The 15,657-nt window shown below is 41.2% G+C and overlaps 1 protein-coding gene across 7 annotated transcripts in view; it reads right to left on the bottom strand.

Annotated features, from left to right (window-relative positions):
- Positions 1-15,450, bottom strand: part of ctnnd2b (catenin (cadherin-associated protein), delta 2b) — a 129,378-nt gene extending 113,928 nt beyond the window's left edge. For 3 of the 7 annotated variants that reach the window (XM_079568841.1, XM_079568835.1, XM_079568836.1), the window contains exon 1: positions 15,173-15,449. The gene's annotated coding sequence lies outside the window, so the exon portion shown is untranslated. Of the gene's footprint in view, positions 1-15,172 lie in introns of all 7 variants that reach the window. The other 4 variants (XM_079568838.1, XM_079568837.1, XM_079568834.1 and 1 more) reach the window with 2 other exon arrangements.
- Positions 15,451-15,657: the final 207 nt, after the last annotated feature.

The following is a 15,657-nucleotide window of genomic DNA, read 5'->3' on the forward strand; positions in this document are numbered from 1 at the left end:
TGTGACACATTAGACACAATTTTTGCTAAAACATAGTTAACAAGACTATATTTAAGATTTTGCTTAAGATTGTATCCAGCTGTCTTTAGTTTGTTTATAGTTTCACTTCCTTATTGGACACCGACAGGAAGTGACATAGAAGAAGGTACACAATTTTAAACTGTTGCCGTGCAACCATATCAAGTCAATGGGAAATGAGTGAGTCAAACTGCTATGGAACTTTACCTTTATCTATGTCGCTTCCTGTCAGCAGCTTAAAAATAAAAATACAAATTACTTTTTTGCCCAACATTTCTTCATTAAAACTGCTGCTTCACTGTAATAAAATGATAATTCTGCAACTGATGAACTTGCAACTGATGTTATCTAAAGACATGTGCAATAGGTGAATCCTCCAGCCAGGTGATTCTGACCATCAGCCTGGTCCCACATCATGGAGATGGGTCCCCGGGCGCGGCACTGCCGTCGACCACTGCTCCTTACGGGTTGCCCCAGCGGGATAGGTTAAATGCAGAGGACAAATTTCCCTACGGGCACAATAAAGTATACAAACAAACAAAACAAACAAAAAACTGATGTTATCCTTCTAAATAAGTCCTATTTTCAAAAGCATTAAAATATGCACTTTATATGATTTACTTTATATGATTTACATCTGTATGTAGTTCAAATGGTAATGGTAAATCAATTTATATAGTGCTTTTTCACTTACATTAGGCACTCAAAATGCTTTTTATGATGATAAGTGAACTTGTATGTGGTGGAAGACTGAAAATAATTACTGACTGGACCATTTCACCCCATGTCTTGTACCTTAAATTTGGCGGCCAAAAGCCTTGTAACCAAAAATGTTCGCGTGGACAAAAGGTTTTTGCGATTACTTTGTCCATACTGCAAGTTTCCTAATCAGCCATTGCAAAATATCACCAAATATTGTGATACTAAGCAAAATGTCCAACAAACTGAGTGAAAATGACATTACCCCACTAGGGTATCCATGTCAGTGTCTTTCATGAGCTGGTGCAGTAAGAAACAAGTTAATTGAGGCCATAGTTTCACAGCATCACATCGGTGAGATCCATTCTTTTCGCCTGAAGGTCAGAATATGTGCACGCATGTTATCGCACCATAGCAGCGCTAATAAGCATTCCCCATGCACAACTCATTCACTCAGACTACTAACACTAACACATGGTGAACAGGATGTTAGAAAATCTCACAGGAGCTGACCCTTGCCAATAAACCACTGCTTAGTCATCGTCTGCGAGACACTCAATTCACCAAAGAAAATATTGCCTTCAAGCATTTTTTGAGATGACAGCTATATCCCGCAACCGCGTTTGGGAGGCAAAGTCTGACATTTGCAGTCATGATAGTCGCCCCGCCGAAAGGACAGCATATGGTGAGGAGCCATCGAGATGAATATGCAGTTTTCTGTGTCGTTTCGTCTTCTATAAATTGTTTGCTATCATGTATTAAATAGTGGGCAACAGATAAGGGAAGAAAAGTACAAAATAATTAGGGATGCACCGATCCGATACGGGTATCAAATATCGGAGCTGATACTAGAAAAAATACAATATCGGGTATCGGCTACAAATATCCAATAAGGAAACAATACCAGTTTTGGCACTAAACGCCTTAAAAACCCAATTTTTACCACCTAAATCTAAGTTAAAGCTGTACTAAGTAGCTTATGCCCCATAAGCGCCACTGCAAGTGTTGCAGCATGTTGCAAATTTTTACTTAGCCTATTAATTGTCCGTGAGAGTAAATACTACGCTGGCAGAAAAGACAAAGAGATCTTTTTTTTTCACTCAAACTGGGCTGTAAATACTGTTGAAGTGGCACAGTTAGCTTTTCCCATTAGCCTGTTAGCTTCTTCTTTGTGATTCCATTAGTGTGTATTGGTGACTCCTACCCGGTGGCAGCGAAGTTGCAATTGTGGTTTTCTGGCCAGAGGCAGCAAGGGGAGATGAAAGACCCTCCAATCATCCCATTAACACTTGTATTGCCACCAATGGGACTATGAAAAGGATTGATTAAGGTAATGTAAACAAGTTCTTTAATATGGGCATGCTGTATGTCATTGTAAAGCTAGGAACCTGGAATTCAATCGCTGAGTTCGTTTTAACATTAGCAAACATATTTTATCGCAGCGCAAAATTCTGCGGTTAGCAATTGCATGATAAAGCTAGCGGAAGCATGCTAATGCAAACGTAAAGGCTGGGTCGGAAATAATAGAAATACCTAAAGTAGGCAATTAAAATGAAATTGGCCACTGCTGAGGCCAAGTGTTTGTATTTTAGTTTAAGAAATAACTGATCTAACATATTTGGAATGATCAGATCACTTAATGTGAGTTGTTTATATTAATGTAACGATATTTAGTGTAGAAAAGTCATCCTTGTTAAATGTGTATCCAAGAATTCATCAATAGATTTAATTGATAATTAATCTGTAAAATCATGACAATAAAATATGACTTTATTGATCTTACAATGGAGAAGAGTCAATTACATGTTTCACTCAGAGAAAGCCACTTTTAAGAAAGTCTCGGCATCTGTAAATATCGGATATCGGCAGATACTGAAACCCCAGTATTGGTATTGGTAGCAAAAAAGCTGGATCGGAGCATCTCTTAAAAACAATACTGTTCAGAAAAGGAAAACGTAATAGATGCAATATTCCTTCCCGAACTCAGCAGCCACACTCATCTTAAGGCCACACCAGCCCTGAGACAAACTTGCACTGAATGCTTCTCCAGCAACAACCCAACACAGACTCATTTGCAAAGAGAGGGTAGTGTCTTCTCCAAGTGCGAGTCACGTAACTGAGATCGAATCACTAACCTTCAAGTAGAGACAAATGTTTCTGCGCTTCCACCACGACAATTCAAACTGCATCTACAACAATTAGTTTACTAATTTTAGTTTCTCGTATTTGTGTACACACATGAGCAAAAGAAAAAAGCATATGATTGTGTACAAGAGTTCGAACTACAGAATGAAATCAAATTCGACTCTATTTTTTCTGATTGCTATTTTAAGCCTCATGCCTGAATATAAAAAGCTCATTGGAAATATTGCTGCTTGTTTTCTCAGAAGCCTGTTTGCAGTGAAAAGCATTTTGACGGGCTTTAATTACCTACGTGTTTGATAGGTCAGCACATCTAATGAATAATGACTCATCTGCCGACACAAAGGGCCGCGGTGTTCACAAACTCCGCCGTCATCCTGGCCATTGTGGTCCATGGATTAACAGGCACACGCAGACAAGCACCAGGAATGGAATGACTTCTTTGCAAATTCCAGCCTTTGTGATCCAATGCCAGCTTTTAGTTTGGACAACAATGCCCGATTGTTTTAAACAAAACAAAAAAGTGACAATATTAGTTTCCTACTGCTCTCTTGTTTGGCAAACGCTTCCTGTATGACCTGTATGATCCTCCACAATATGTGCCCAGGAATAGTGATAGTACAAATAGTAATAGTACTCATGGAGTCATGGTCAAGATGTTTTATTTTTTTATTTTTAAGAAGGTGTATCATGATGCCCGTCTCAATTTCTCCATAACCAATAAGGATTTTACCTTTACAAAAAGCTAAAAATAAAAAAAAATAAAAAAACGCACATTAGAGTGAATTGGTCCCAGTTTTCCAAATGTCACCAGCAAATGTTTAACACATCACTCAAAAGCCTCAAAATTTACTCAAATCCCTCATCATTCAGAACTAATATAACAAAGGGTAAAATGGTTCACAGATATAAAAGTTTGACACATTTAACACACAACACTAAACACAGTGTTTGCTACCGCACAAAAGGCACAGATTTCTCAGCATTGGAATAAATAAATGGACAATTGAGTGAAAATTCTGACACTAAAGCATTCAGTAGCTATACAACGATACAGTAGCTTTGGAATAAAAACTGAATTTGTTTCTACAGATGCACACTGTCGTTGTCTCCTTGGGCAAGACACTTCACACACCTCACCTCCAGTGTCTATAGGTGTATGAATAAGAGCGTGAATGGGTGAGGGGGTCCTTGTAAAACGTCCATTTTTCTATTGATGGCAGGAGCTGAAGCAGTTTATGTGACAGGTGAAAATATTCTACCCTGTCTGAAGTCAGTGTGAGTGAAGAAGGTCCTCTCTAGTTTAAAGAGTTTAAAGATTCTCCTGTGGACTTGACCGAAGATGACACTGTTTCTTGGTTTTCTGTGTGATTTCTATTCTATTTGGGCAAGCTGCCATGTAGGTTTCAATATCGAGGAACCATGGATTTCTCTGCTTGGTCGATCAATCACAATCATTGTGACTTGCGGAGGTAACACCAGGTTCCATCCAGACTATGTCTTTGAATAGAATTAAAGTTAATAGTCTTTTCCTGTGGTCTGCACTTTTCTTGATTTGTTTAAATGTCCTTTTTATGTCATAAGTGCCTATTTCATCGGAGGAGACGCCACTGCGACAGCTGCGACTGCCGCAACTGGCAATCGCAGTAAGCTCTATATGTGACTCGGATTGCTTGCACACTCGCCAAATTACCAGTTGTAGACAACAAACACTGTCTATCCAAAACTGCAAGAGACCACGCAGAGGCCACGCAGAGACAGTCTCCACTGAAATCGAACCTGTTTGTTTTCACCGCAACTCCCTATAGCGACTTGCCTTATCTTCAGGGGACGTCGCAGAGACATCTCAGTGCCAAGCGGGGACTCGAGTTGCCAACTAGTCTCCATGCCGGTAAGATAGACTCTTTATGAACCAGGGACTTAGCAGTTAGGGCCTATATGACATCAGATATTGAAACAATGCATTTTGTTCCATCCCTATGTCAATCAAATATATATAATAAAAGTGTCAGGCTGGCCAGGTTGGTTTGACAGCTGTTGACAATGGTAAATTTATACATCTTAAATTTATGGGTGGCTCCTGTATGGTTTAAGCGAGACAGTCGGCACGAGAAGAACGTCTCACAGCGTTCTACAAATGTCATGGCAACCATTCCAACGATTGAACGAAGGCAATAAAGACAGAAATTGTCCTATATAAACGTTTTTTAAAAGGGTCAGGCAAAGGTTAGGGTTAGGAATTGATGGCTATGTATAGGTTAGAAGCAGGAATAGGGTAATCTATTTATATTTTCAAACTAGACAGATCCATCAAAAATAATGCTTCTAAACAGTCACTCGATAGTTGAGAAGTTGCCCTCGATATTGAGAATGACCAATTACAGTTACCTACCTAGCAAAAGACCTTCTGTATTTACACCTACCAAGGACTGCCTGTAAAACAACTTGAAATCAAGAACCCACAAATCAAACATTATGTATTATCATCAATCTACCAGACCCCGAGATTGTAGACACACATCCAGACAAACAACTCCATCACAGATCATTTGTTCTGGACTCGCCTCACTACTCCAGGACCCAATAACAGCTAATGGCAATACTATAAGCAGCCTTTCAAGTGCAAGGCAACTGGCTCAAAGCTCCACTCTCCGCTGCTCTGAACGGGACAGTGAAGTGCTGAGCAAACCTTAAAGATAAAGAGGAGATTAGTGGCTGTCAGAGGCTGGCTGGGTGTGACTATACAGTGAATAAAGAGGCATTATGGCCAGACAAAGCTCGGTCGCACTGGGCCAGACGCCACATCCCCTGCCAATTCCACAATCGCACAGACACAATATCTCGTGAAAGCACAAAAAGACGCACAAAGACACGCGCGCGACACGAGCGGCTAATGATACCAAACCTGCAAGCGAGCAATTGTTGCCAAAGGGTTAGAAATTAATGAGGAGCAAGGGCAACTGCAGCTGCCCTTTCAAGTTTCAGAAATGCTTACCACGTTAAAAATGGAGCATTTGAAAAGTTATCAGCTCGCCCGGTGGATTGTAGTGGAATGATTTAGGGACAGCAGCTATAGGGGTCATATAATTCTCAACGTTGAGTGAATTTCTGACAGAATGATCACCTCAAATAGTACATTGGATTATTACTGTGGGCCAAAATTCACAGAAAATCTGAAAGAAATTATAGACTTTTGTAATTAGTGGACATTTTCCTTAGCTGTCATATTTAACGCACTCATCTCACAACCGGGGCCAAACCAGGACAGCAGTCCTGTAGTAGTGGCGGTAATTGTGTTGGGGAAAACTTTAGTGCCTATACCCTTTATTGTCCCGCACATTTTGAGCACTTCTATCATCTCTTTTAGTCACAGAACATTTGTTGGGAAGAATACAAAGTCATTATCAGACAACATTCAAGGACACAGCCTGAAGTAAAAGAATACACTGATGCTATGCAGTCTCCATGGAGAGCACTTCGTCAGCAAAAATACAGCATCCAGGACAAACAATAGAGCTGTGGAGGAAGGGGCGGACAGGGAGAGAGATGAAGATAGCAGGGTGAAAACATGAGGTAAAATAAACAAGATTTACCCGGATCGCGAGTGCATATTTCAGTCAGATGAAAGACAGTGATTTTGCGATTTATTGTGGTTTCAGGTTTTATGAATCAGCAAATACAGCAACAGTAACTTGGTAATATACTGAATTTTGCAGGCCTATAGGTTTCATTTCAGATAATATTGCATACTTGATTAAGATTTCGTTCAATAAAAATGTAATAATGTAATGAATAATAACAATGAAAGTATTTTTCCACCACTGAAAACCACATTCACTCGCTAAAAAAAAAAAACTCACTTTCTGTAATACTGTAGCTGCCTTTCTATCAGTTCCACTTAAATACAAAAGTGAGAGTAGAGTTTTCAAAAAGCTAAAAGCGTATGGAGCCGTTGGAGGACAGATGAGTGGGAACAGAGCAGTCAGTCCAGGCAAAAAATAAAGAGAAGGGCACAGCACAAAGTCACTGACACACCTGTTTTTACAGTGTGCTACACACACACGTAACAGGGGAATGTGGCTGAAGCATGTTTCCTGTGCTGCCTATACTGCCTCTTTCACTGGAGGATAATCAAGGGCAAATAGAGGGTGAGATTGCATTGAATAAACACATTCTTATACCAAAAGTACTGTACAGATGCTGCAGCCATCTTAGTGTGTCCTGACTTCATCTCTATAAAGCGTTCTGTAGATATCCTTGCTATCGCCAAAGAGAACCCTCTCAACATCATCAACAAGCTCATAGGGCTGCACAGTTTTGGGAAAAGATCTAATCATGTATACATGTTAGGAAGCATAAAAAAAAGGAAACAAGCGAATGGGAATGACTCACACAAAACAACAATCTGAGGTCTAAAACTACAGTTCTATTTTCAATAAAGTTGGAAACATTTTGTTTTGTTGTTTGTAGAGAATATTGTCATGCCAGTGTTTTGCAATTGACTAATAACAACAATTCAAGAAGTGATTTCAAGTAAATAGTGATTCACTGTGGAGCCCAATCTCCAACTCTGCATTCTGCCAATCAGAACAAAATACTATTAATTTACCAACATTTGCCATCTCAAAACAATTATGGATTGGTTTGTGTAACTACACTGTCAAATACTGATTGAGTTCTTCGCAGATATTATCCCCTGTCCGATATGAAATGATCAACAAACCACCCAAAGAGCACATCTATATTCAGTCCTGGATGAGAAGGAGCTAGAGCGCTTTATTGACTTTACCAACTTGTGTACAAAGTGTGTGTTTCAGCCAAATCTCGTCATTACTGTGTGTGTACGAACTCGGGAGACAATAATACTCCTCCTAATCCACCCCAGCGCTGCATCGCTCACCCAATCAATCCCCCACAGAGCGGGACGGCGCCGAGTTCCCAGTTGCCAAGTTTTGGTTACCTTGGCAACAGGATCCTGAATTTCCGGTTATTTCCCTTTATTTATTTTTTGGGGGGGGTGGGTGGAGATGTAGGTGCAGTCAGTTTATACTTCAACAAGACTGACCAGTGCTGTGGAATAATGAGCTGGACTCTACACAATCACGGCAGAGGATGGGATGACATGTTTTTGCGTACGGTAGGGGTTTGGCGGTCAGAGAGGAGCGGGTCCCAATTAGCCGCAGGCGTGTGATGGAGAGTGGAGACCAAAAGCTTTCCCCCATGGACCCGGGATTTCAAGAGGATAAATGGTGGTTTCTGTAAATTGTGGACTAGTATTCCCAACATCACACTTAGATACACGATGCTTTTGCCAATGCGTTTGTTGCACAGAACTGCATCAGAAACAGGCTTTATGACATGATACATGCAATGGTGTACATCAAAAGAAATCGTATCTTAAAGCAATCCTTTGATCTATTGAGGCTTGTGCAAAAAATGCAATTAGGTTATTAGTTATTATATCTATGTTTAAAAATACTCTTGTGATGCATTGCATGAGATATTAAAGGGGCATTATGTGACTTTTTATGTGGAACAAAAAGTTGATATTTGCATGTATTTGACCTTGTGACCCTGCGGCTGTATGAGTGGTCAGCATGGTGCCCTTACTTTCCATCACACCAGGACGCTCCAGGATCAGTTGTTTGGAAGGTTTTCATTGCTGCGACCTACAAAACAATTGTAGATTGTAGAGTCCAATGAAAGTAAAGGCGCCATGCTGACCACTCGTACAGCCAAATGTCAACTTTTTTTCTCTGCCCAACAAGTTGCATGATGCACCTTTAATTGCTATACTATTAGAAGAATGGGATTTGGGCCACAAAACAACTTGATTTGATTTGATAGTTCTACACTACCCAATAAGGTTTACACACAAGGAATCCTTATGGAGACACTTATAGAATATTATATCACCTCAATTACTGCAGTCTTTGTGATTTGTTAACTGCGACCGGTAAATTTCAATTTTGATTAAAAATGCCATGGAGCAACTAGAGCAGTGGTCTCCAGCAGGCGGCCCGTGTGCCACTTCCGGCCCGCGAGATGATTCAATCTGGCCCGCGACATGCAGCACAAATCCCTAGTATGTCAAAAAAAAAATGCTCAGAATGCTCACTCCAGCCACTAGGGGGCAGCCAAAATTTAAAAAAGGAAAGAATTCCACAGCACAGGGCACTGACATAATAAGAGATCAGGATATAAATACAACATTATAGCCACGTGGTAAGTGGTCAGTCGGCACCAGGGCGGCTGTGGCCACAATAACAGCTTACCACCACCAAGTGTGGAGTGAATGAATAATGACTACAGCAGAAACCTGTGACAAAGGCTTGTAAAGTGTGATACAAGTGTAAGCCATTTTTATAAGGCTTACAGTCCTGTCGGCCTCATTATTTTTCATTTATCAATAATGTTTTCCCAATTAAAACATATTTTGCGGGAGCTTCTGCTTATAGACCCTGGCAACACGCTCCCGATGTATGTTGGCCCTTGTGGAGATTTACTTGGAGACCCCTGAACTAGAGCAATGGCTAAACATACAGTAGTAACTTTTGCCAGATCTGAGCTTGGATTATTCAAAGGAAACCAAATCAGAAATACACAGCAACAGGCAAACTATATTCGCATGAGGTCCAGAAAAAAAAAAAAATGGATTTTTCCTGACTAAACATTTTTGTGCGATCTGCCACGCTATACAAGCTAACATTATCCAGGCTGTATATATTTCCTGCTAAAGCTTCTCCAGAACAGCACACAGAAAAATATAGGTAACGTTAATTTTGCAGTTTTTAGACTGAGAAGTGGCCACTTAGGCGTGGGGAGAGATGAACAAGTGAAAAACGATGTGTGCTGCAAACAGCTATTATCCTGCCTCTGCTGTGCTCTGCTCTGCTCTTTAGGCCGTGGGAGAAGAGGGAAAAGCACTCAGGGCAGAGGAGCGGAGTGCACCTGTTATAGCCGCCTCCATTAGTGAAGCAGGCCGCAGAGGAAACGCTCGGTCCGCATGGTGTCACAGGATCTGTAACCACTGTATTGGTGGGCAAAAAAGTAATCGAAGTCAGTGGTTGTCAAACAGTGGTATGTGTTCCGCTTGTGGTACTTTGGCTTTTTTCTGGGGGTACTCAGGGACGTCTGCAATGTTAGACTTAATACATTTTAATTGGAGATCATTTAATGTACGTTTATGGAATGCATTTATGTAAGGTATTTTTTCTGGTTTAGACATCGTTTACATAAGACATAATTCAGCTCATTCACAGGGAGCCAACCAAGGCTGTTCGCAAATTAGTAATTTTTCACATGTCTTTCGTACGCTTGGACACTAGACACCTGTATATGTTTTATAATCAGGCTCCAATGTGGGCATATATAACAGCTGCATGGATTACTTCATTGTAATTTGACAATTCAAAACACACACACACAAAAAAAAACAGTTTTGGATGTAGTTATAGTTTAAAGAGACTATACAGAGTTTAAAAATGTTAAAATGAAGTATTTTCCTCCCCCTACATGTTTCAACAATGTCCTAATGTGTAGAATGAATGAGCCCCGACATATTCAACACAACTGCCTCTAAAATCCTGTCACTCAAAAAGGTGTTAATTCGGGTGCCGTCATGCACGAGCTTAATATAGAAGGTGCAGTTACACGTATGACCTGAGGTGGCAGTAGTGAGTATAAAATGGCGAACTTGCACCTAGCCCCTTTAATAGCTTAAAACATGCTGGGAGATTTTGAAACCAGCTTATTGTAGAGCTGAATATCACACTAGTGTTACATAAATGAGTTGAAGATTAAGTCAAAAGCCACCCCCAGGTCATGTGTAATAATGGATCAGCAGAAGCATCTATTTTAAATATGAAAGCTGTTTTTACCGCCATCTGCCACTTAAAAAAGAGGTCCAACATGGTCCCTGAGAGACACAAGAGTGCATCAACAATACTTCAAGAACCTTGTGTTCCTCTGTCGAAAACAACTGACTGCAATGTAATACTCGTAATTTTACAACAATGCGTCCTTATTCTTGTTACATTTCTCGTAAGATTTTGGTAAGTTGTATCTTCGTTTAGGGAATAATCGGAGCAGTTTCACCTATATAACTTCTACCTGTTGTCTCAGTGCTCTTCATCATGCCATTAAAGAGAGACATACCGGGAGCACTACTATCTCCAGAATCTCCTCTCTGAAGGCGGGAGGCGCCAGGGTTGATCTAAATCTGATGTACAGTGATTATAATACAATGACCCACAATGTCCGTGCCCTTTATTTGATTGTATGTCCCTTTCATTGAACAAGGTTATCAACAAAGACAATCAGGATAGTAAACATTGGTTAGTATCTGACTAATGCTTTAGGGCACGGACCGGATTCTACATGAACATTCACATTGTATCCTCAAAAACTGTAAAGCTTCTTTCCATTTGCAAGTGCACATAGATTAGGTTGAGGTCAATCTTTGCCAAATTGAAAGGCTCATAACACTTACTTACTGGAAGAATTAAAAAAAATCATAAAACAAATGAATAAGTGAATCAACACAAACAGCTGATGTTTTGTGAAGAAACAAATCCCTTGCACCAAAGCACCACACTGCCCAAATTCTGATTTAATTTAACAAGAACAAATTAAAGTCGCAAGTGTTTACATATATTTGCTATTTTTGTTAAGAATCTGTTTTGTAACCATACAGTAAAATCCGATGGGAATAGTCAAAATATGCACAACAACATTGACTTTGAAGCAACTAAAAGATGCAAATTATGTGGAAAAGTGGGTCAGCTGGTGATGTGTACTCTTACTCTGTGTGCTTTTTGAAACATTTGTTGATGATAAGTGTAAAAAGCTTTAAGCAATGTTTCAAAGACCTAAACTATGCATACTAAATTGGTCAAAGTGAACTTTTTGGGTCCCGTTTTCTTCTGTAGGGAAGTCATTTGTCTTGGCGAGAGGCTATTACGAGTTCTCACACATTATATATATATATATATATATATATATATATATATATATATATATATATATATATATATATTCAGATGAGATGTAATAGCCCTAGCTTTTTCATAGCAAGTTCAGACAATGGAGATGCTACAGTGTGGTGGTCCTATGAATCTCCTGCTCTAGATTGGCTTCGAGTACAAAATGACAACGTTTAAATTTATGGGCACGTTTTTTGAGGGAAAACCGGGGATCGATTCGGCCTGCAAGTTGCCATATTAATCTGTCCTTTCAACGAACAACACCTGAGTCCCTGAATAATACAATCACTTCTAAGGAAATTATTTCACCTTATTCATTACTGTGGACAGAGAAATTAGGTTGAACTCGGTGCCAAGTTTCCATGTGGATAGGTCCGGTAAAACACAAACCCACACAGTTACCACAGACATCTTTTCTGTTCTCCACGTCAAAATGAAGCTATTAAGTGTTATATGATGGCAACGTTTTGTATTGACACAAATGTAGGAGAGAGTGAGAGAAGAGGAGAGTAAGATGGGAGGAGGGGGGCTGTGGGACCCCAGAGGAAACTTCCTGTAATGGTCCATAGTGTTTTACAGTAAACAGCAGCAGCATCAGTGGCTCTTTGATCTGCTAAACGTTCTGTGACTGCGTCTATACCTGTGTGTGTGTGTGTGTGTGTGTGTGTGTGTGTGTGTGTGTGTGTGTGTGTGTGTGTGTGTGTGTGTGTGTGTGTGTGTGTGTGTGTGAGTGAGTGAGTGAGTGAGTGTGAAGCCTGACTTGGATACGTTCACTTTCAGATGCTGTAAAAAATTAAAAAAAAAACTCAAACTTGTAACTGCCAGCAAACACAAGCTGTCTGTGTGCACTGTGGCAGGCCAAATGAACACTGGAAAACAAGGCTGTGAGATGTGGGGGGGGGGGATGTGAAAGGAGACTGCGAGAATTTCATGCGTTTGTGGGCAATGAACAAAAACATTAGTCAGCATTAGGACACGGCCTGAGCGATTTTTGGAAAATATAATAGCTATTTATCTCACAGGTTTGGCCGATGTGATAAAATGCGGGTTAATGTAAAAATCAAGATTAAGTTCACACACGCTGCACATTTAAACACTTTCAGGAGCGCTCGTTTTTCAAAGGAGACAAAATTATAAACTATCTGACGCAAGAATCAAATGCATTTCTGTGGAAATTGGGGAAATGCAGGAGTTTATGGTTAATGAAAGTTAGGACGACATGGGGACGCAGAGGACACTGTACCTGATGTCCCCCTTTATTTGATTGTGATTGATCTGTTGCCAAATACTAAATATTCATGTTGGCCTGTTTCTTTAACACCCACAGGTGCCAAGATGAAGAGATGACCTGTTGATCAGTCTATAAGAGCTACTCTCAGTACTTAGCGTTCCAATCTTCCATAAACTACAGTATATCGTCTTATATATATCCTACATTACAAACGAGGTGCTCTCCAGAATCCTCACCAGTACCTTCATGTGTTGCTCCAGCCAAAAACAAAATAACCCTATTTCTGAATTTTCAACCAACAACCTTCACATTTTAGTGGCCAAAACAAATGAGTTGCCCTATGATCTTGTATCCTGATACAAAAAGAAGTTTGAGGTTGTCTTACAAAGATCATTTGGTGTCATTAAAATTCAATTAACAGCTAACAAAATGCAATCAAGCAAATTTAGTCATATTACTGAAAGTTGTGTATGGGACAGGATTGTTCAAAACCTTTGCCAAATCACTGCACACCTATGGCTTTTAGTTATAACCAGAATAATGACGGAAAGAAGAACACTTTAGAAAGAATCCAAACTGTATTGTCTGTCAGACTGCAACTGTTCAACAACTAATACTCACTTGGCTCGTTCACTTCACATTAACAACGGTCTAATTGCTACCTGTTGCTATCTGATAGCTAAAAACAGAGGCTTCTTATTTCCCTCTGTGACTTGCTTCGGCATCTCCACCATCTTGAAAGTAATTTCCTCCAGCTCTTCTACAACAATCAAACACAACACAGTGTGCCCACAAACTTGGAATTGTAAATGGTGGTCTCCAACTCCAAGCTCTACAGCAATTGGTGCCCTGCTTGCCAAAAAGTTGATTAATCAAATTTCAGTACACCAAGTCACTTTTACAGATGCATTTTCTCTCTGTGCACCAAATGAAGAGTTCAGAATGTGTTGGTAGGGAGAAAAAAATAACAGGAAACACAATTAATGTCATCTTGGTTTCTAACTGGAATCCAGCGGTTACTCAAATAGCCCATCAGCATTGATTAAGTAGCTCTCAGGACAAAAAAAGGTCTGCTGGCCAAGTGTATAGAAAAACTTGGTCTAGTACGTGTCCAAAAAGTTGTGACTGGGTCAGAACGTGTCCACATCTACAGCTCCTATGCCGTGTGAACAGTCTTTTGTTCTTGAGGAGTGAAGGCTGGTCCTTGACTTGTTTAGTATGATAATCTGAATCTTAAATCCATATGTTGGTCTAATTGCTCACTGTTGACCAGAACCTTTATTCGTGTTAGCCTCCAAATACGTCACATTGATATCCATCTTTGTATCTAGGCTGCATCACATGGCCTTGAATCACACTGCCAAAATCTAAGCAACAACCACCCAGTAGTGACGATTCTCTGCACTCGCAAAATCACCAGTAATCTTCTTGGCAACGTGATGAATGAGATTAATTACTCTACGGTAGGGGTAGAGAAACAGCCTGGAGCCGCTTACAAACGCACCACGGTGTTATTTTTTTTTGGGGGGGAGCAGGCAGACAGCAAGCAAGCAAGGTGCTCTTCCTCGCCGCACATGCCTCGTGATGTGATGGCTGAGGCAAGGCAGTGAAATCGGTCTATTCTATCCCGTTTCCACCGGCTTTGGGAAACGCGGCACACGCTGGTCACGATGCCGTCTGTCTATTTAGGCGCTGATAGGATATTTAGGTCAATCTGAAACTAATAGCGCTTTCAACAACATCCCAATCCACCCCTCCTCCCTCTCTCTCTCTGTTTGCTATTCCTCTGCGACCCCCATGCACACAACACACACCCCGTCCTTGGATGGAGAGAGGGATGGATGGATGGATGGATGAGGAGAGGGATGGCGAGTATGGATGGAGCAAGAACGAGGGGGGGTTTTCCATTTTCAGCCCACGATCAATGCGAGAGCTCCACAACCCCATTACACAGCGCCCCATATAGACGCTATCCTCTGCACGCCTCGTCCATTCACTCACATAGCAACGCAGCGCCCTGCCATATGAAGCACCGTATCCCCAAACACTCAGAGGTGCGAGACGAGCGGAATGAGGAGATGACATTGCAGCTGCTTACTGTAAAATCAATTCCCTCGAGGGGGGATGGCTCCTGTTTCTTCCTCCCCGACTTGGACTCCCCGACTCGGTTCCGACGCGCTTCCCCCCCCCAACAAAAAGAAAATTCACACCATGCGGTGTAGGCGATAGACAGTCATTCCACCTTCGAAGTGTATAGTCCGTAGTGGCGGCGAGGAAACCGGGGGAAATGCAGCCAGCATCCAACAGATAGGACTGAGGGGAGCCAGCTGTGCGCGAGGGAGGGAGGGAACAAGGAAGCACTGCGCACAGGAGCAGCCAGGCAGAGAGGCAGAGGTGCGCGCGCCCTCTCTCTCTCTCTCTCTCTCTCTCTCTCTCTCTCTCTCTCTCCCTCTCTCTCTCTCTCTCTCTCTCTCTCTCTCATAACCCCCTCCTCACCACCCACCACCGCTGCCAGACGGACTGACAGACAGCACCGGGTACCAGCGTGAGCAGTGACCCCTACAGGTGATGAGAGGGGTTGAA

This window comes from Gobius niger, assembly GCF_951799975.1.
Source record: "Gobius niger genome assembly, chromosome: 13".
Classification (NCBI taxonomy): Eukaryota; Metazoa; Chordata; class Actinopteri; order Gobiiformes; family Gobiidae; genus Gobius; species Gobius niger.